This window comes from Scardinius erythrophthalmus (assembly GCF_964197995.2).
Source record: "Scardinius erythrophthalmus genome assembly, chromosome: 4".
NCBI lineage: Eukaryota > Metazoa > Chordata > Actinopteri > Cypriniformes > Leuciscidae > Scardinius > Scardinius erythrophthalmus.
In genome coordinates, this window is record NC_138224.1 from 40,591,191 (window position 1) to 40,596,391 (window position 5,201).

At 39.4% G+C, this 5,201-nt stretch overlaps 1 long non-coding RNA gene across 1 annotated transcript; it reads right to left on the reverse strand.

Moving 5' to 3' along the window:
• Window positions 1–678: 678 nt before the first annotated feature.
• LOC308689373 lies at window positions 679–4,058 on the reverse strand. Its single transcript, XR_014029992.1, has 4 exons — window positions 3,840–4,058; window positions 3,245–3,332; window positions 2,773–2,860; window positions 679–1,290 (listed from the first exon to the last, which is right to left on the reverse strand). It is a non-coding gene; the product is annotated as an uncharacterized lncRNA (long non-coding RNA).
• Between the last annotated feature and the right edge of the window lie 1,143 nt (window positions 4,059–5,201).

Here is a 5,201-nt window from a genome sequence, read left to right on the forward strand (position 1 = left end):
CCCCCCCCCCTCCTTTCTTTCCTGAGGGGGAAGACCAGTATGTATGTATGTATGTATGTGTGTTTGCCCTCAATGGACAAAGGATCATGCCTACATCACGAGAATACATTTTAAACATTTCACAGGATGATTTCGATCCATACAATGGTAGGATCTGTGTGTGTTTCCTTGTGTGTGTGTGCGGACAGTCTTGAGGGTTCGAGCACGGGATAGAGTCTATGTGTGTGCGCATTACTAGTGTTGATTGAATTAGTCCGGTAGATAATGCTCTGTTGTGCTGAGCTGTTAATCAGTGTCTCAACGATCTCCCGGGGGTGTAAAGATGGCAGACTCGTGATTCCAAGGAGGGCAATCGATGCATGCGCCATTTGGGTCCGCACGTCCTGCCTGGCGGCATTGTGAGACAATAGAGGTGTTTTGTGTATTAGAATTTGCGTTAATCTAATCAAGTCAGACAACGACAAATGGGGTTTGGTCACGAGGAGTTTGAGCAATTTTTAATTACATGCGCGGGCTGTCTCCTTTGTGTTACAGAGTAGCAAAACTCAAGAGCATAAAGATGTGAATTTGAGAACTTGTCCCCTGTAAAATACAAGTCCAAAGTTGAATTTAGAGATTTGCACTTGCAGAACGTGACTTAACGCATAGACAGTGATATTAAAATAAATAAATGATAACTCTGTAAACACCATACTAATTAAAAATAGACTACTATGTACAGTTAAGCGTTTTCCTCACATAGAAAACTGGTAGAAAACACTTAAAGGTTGCATGGTATGAAAATTTCACTTTATGAGGTTTTTTAACATTAATATGAGTTCCCCTAGCCTGCCTATGGTCCCCCAGTGGCTAGAAATTGTGATAGGTGTAAAACAAGCCCTGGGTATTCTGCTACGCCTTTGAGAAAATGAAAGCTGGTAATAATCATACATTTTTCTTGAGCGTCAAATCATCAAATTAGAATGATTTCTGAAAGATCATATGAAGCTGTGATGCTGAAAATTCAGTTTTGATCACAGGAATTAATTACATTTTACAATATATTCACATAGAAAACAGTTATTTAAAATTTGTTATATTATTTCACAATATTATTGTTTTTAATGCTGTCTTGGTGAACATAAGAGACTTCTTTCAAAACATAATTTTTTTACCAACACAATTAGTGTATGTTTGACATTAGTGTATGTTTGAAGTTTTACTTACTAATCATATGGTTCATAGCGCCTTAGAGATGATGATCAGCCCAACTCTGCTACGGTGGAGGCAAGGGCATCAACATTGAAGGATCTAGGAACACAACACACCATTTGTCACAGAGCCAACAATATTATTATATAATGGCAGGTTTATTACAAGTAAGAAGCTATAGCTAAGCTATATTATATATAAGCTACAGCAGAGGTGAAATGCTTTTCTGAGATGAGTTTCTGAATCTATTTGACCTGCATCTGGGCATGGAGTACCTACGGCCTGAGGGAAGTAGCTTGAACTGGCAGGACAAAGGATGACTAGGGTCAGCTGCAATCATAGACTGTAAAAAAATATGGACGTAGTGTCCGTGACGTCACCCGTAGGTTTCTGAAGAGCATTTTTGAAGCCTAAAGTGGGCAGAGCCATCCGTCGCCATCTTGGCCTTGCGTCACTCCCGGATAACAGAAAATAGGCAAACAGGCGGGGCGTGAGTGGAGCTGAGGAGCCTGGCCTGGCCATAGATATGAGCCTGGCTATCTGAAATCACCTAGCTCGACGTGATCGAGTTAGCTGATGATGTAAAGCCAATTAAAAGTTCCTGTTTTTGCCCTTCGAAATATTATATTATTATAGTTAAATACATGGCTACAAGTGAGACTGTGTATTACTTCGAGAGTGTTTGTGTGTGACAGTGATATTTATGTGCATAACGTTACATGTCAGTCACTCTTTCATGGTCCGTCAGCGCGGCATCGCTCAAGTTCGTAGAGAGCTTATTCAGTCCATTTTAAATTCTGATTTTGGCCGCCTCTCAAATGGGTTAAACCGTTAAACCATAGATATATTGCCTTTGAAGTGCAAGTAAATGCGCTAGAAAATCCGCGCTCATTCATGGATCGATGTGCATTTATTGCACGGACGGAGAAAGCGCCGACGCCTGCATGATTTCATCTGACGGTCACGGTACATAAGCATATTATAATCCATCTGTTCCGTGAGAGCAGAACAAACGAGCCTTTATTGACGTTTTAAATTTGAAAACCCCAAAAAGCAACGGAATTGTCTGACATCCATTAGTGCATGTTCACAGAGGAAAACAACTGAAATACAGCGCTGGTTGTTCTCTCAAACGATACTCGACGACAACGACTGAATCCAAAGACGTGGGCTTTGTACCCAAGTATTAAATTGTATGAAATAATCCCGAAAAAAAGCACAAACACTGCAGAGAAGGCAAGTTCAGCAGCTAACATTTGCTGAGGTGAAGTGACGGCTAGTAACAGCAGACAAACGGCTAGCATTGACATCAGCGGGAATCCACCTGTCACTCAAGTGGCCACACCCTTAAATTTAAATATTAATCAACTAAACGGATGAGTTATAAATAAATTCACCCCCCTCACAGTTGTTATGAAGGGCAAAATTAGCTGTATAGACCAAAGCCACAGAGAGAACCAGGCTGTAAACATGTTTTTTTTCTGCTGTAAAGTTGGTAATTTTAACATGAGGGAGATACAGATTTGACTCACTTCTGCAGCCAGGCCAAGCGGCCAGTTAATGAATTGCAGTTTAACTCACTTCCGTGTTGGTTTCAAGAGAGAGACGGGGAGGTTGCCGCTTGGCTGCAATAGATAGTGCCTTCTTTGCCACTCTGTTGGAGTAGCTGCTAAATGTGTGAGAGAGGGGGAAAGTTAAAGCCTGCAATCTTGCTACACGTCCTAACTCTCTAATCGTTTTTTGTAGGAACCAAACCAGCAGATAAAACAGAAGGTTAAAACAGACTGAATAAAACAAGAATAAAACATTCTCATCAAAGTGGGGTCAATGTTAAAATTCCTCAGTCTACGGTAAAAATACATTCGCTGCTGGGCTTTGGCACAAACAGCATCAGTGTGTGATTCAAAACATAGCTTACTATCAATTATTGTGCCAAGGTTGTATTCTTGTATTATCTCAATAGGTTATGATAGTAAGGGGAAGAGGGGGCCTCTGTTTCCTAAAATCAGTAATTAATTCTTTAGTTTTGGATTTCCTAACGTTACCTACCTACCTGTATTTCCTACTTCTCCAGCAGTAGCTTTCTTCAGAAATGTTGAAGTCGTGGAGCTTTCCCTCTGTTATGGGTTATTTTGTTGCTGCTGAAATCACAAAACATTTTTTTTAATCAATATTTGTTTACCATTGATCTAGTTTCAACCATGTAACTTGTGTAAGTGTAAGTTCTCCATGTAAGTGACGTCACTGATTACATACGTTTATGTTTACGTTTGTGTAAAATAAATTAGCTCACTTCCAAGTAAAACCTTTACAAAACCTCTCATATACACATAAGAGGTGATTAAAAGCCCAAACTTTCATAAACAAAAGCTCAACCGAGTTAACGTTAACTTAGCTTAACCAGAGACAATTTATATGGCTTAACTTAGCTGCTACCTTCTCTGAAAACGGTTGAGATGCTAACGGACTTTTTCCGAAGACACAAAGCCATGTCTATAAAAGTAAATATTCAACATAAGCGTATCAATTACAAGTAAGAGAAGTGTCAAGAACAGTTGTGTGTATTATCCGTGTGATTTTAGAGACTTATATCACCTGAAAGCAGTGAATTTGAAAACAACAGCGAGAGAGGGAGTTTTCCTGCTTACCAGTCGCAGTGGTCCCGCGGCGTTTCCATGGCAACTCTGCGCCGCGGCCGCTCCAGTGTTTGAAAGCGACTTGAAAGTTCACAAGCACAACGCGACATCGGCCTCCCGTATAGTGGGCCGACCTAAAGCCGACGTAACGGAGCTGGGAAATAGAGCACTGACTGACAAGAGATCTGCCTACGCCTGGCCGACGCCTTTGCGATGTTATAGGGAGGGAGGCCGACGCTCGATGTTGGGCCAACGTCGGCCCGACGTACGTGTGCTATCTGGGTAGGGGTGTGCAAAGCAGCCGGTATTTGTATCTGTATTTGTATTTGTTGAGGGGGGAAAAGTATTTGTATTTGTATTCGAGTAAAATTCAAAATAGGCGTAAAAATCTTTTTTTTTTTTTTGCGTTACACTTCTAATTTACGTTATAGTGTAAGTATTCTTTAATTATATCCATTATAATAATTATGGATATGCAATATTGGTTGATGTTTTTCCATAAATCAAGCAATGAACATGTAACAAGGAACGTCATTGAAAAGAAAAAAAACATAACAGCCATTACCTACGTTAACGTTACTCTGTCAACAGCCTATTGTCTAAATTACCGAGCTAACAGAGCTACTAGTGTTGTCACGATACCAAAATTTCAGTATTCGGTACCAATAGGCTACCAGTGAAAATCCACGGTTCTCTGTACCTATTTTGGTACCAAAGCTTAATTTGGATTACAAAAGATGGAAACTGTAGTATTAAAAACACTTTACAATAAGATTCCATTTGTTAGATAACATAAGATAAAGTGACCTAACAATAAACAATTATACTGTCGCAATTATTCTCCTTGGGTTAATTTAAAAATACATTTTTAAAATCAAAAGTTAACATTATTTCTGTTAACATTATTTAATGCACAATGAATGAAGTGAACAAACATGACCAATCGAATGTTTGTAATAAATAACATTCACAAACATTAATTAATGTTGTAAAAATATATTGTTCGCTCAATGTGTTGATGTTTAATAAAGCATTAAGTAATGTTAATGAATGGTATCTTTGTTACCAAACTATACAGGAGATAAAACGTGTTTTATTTGACTTGACCGTACTTTTATTTGATCCAAAACTGCATTCATATTTAATTTTAAAAGGGCTTTTTAAACCTGCGTCTGTCGTTGCTATGCAACCATAGGCGCGCCTGGAAAAACGAGCGCGCCTACATTTGAAATCTGCACGCGCAAAAACCGCGCTATGTGAACGGCCCCTTATGACAACGTGATGTTAGCCTAATCCAAAATATTTCCATATGTGGCTCTTTCCTCCTTTCTTATCAACAAGTGGATTTACAGCCACCACATCAGCAGCACCGCC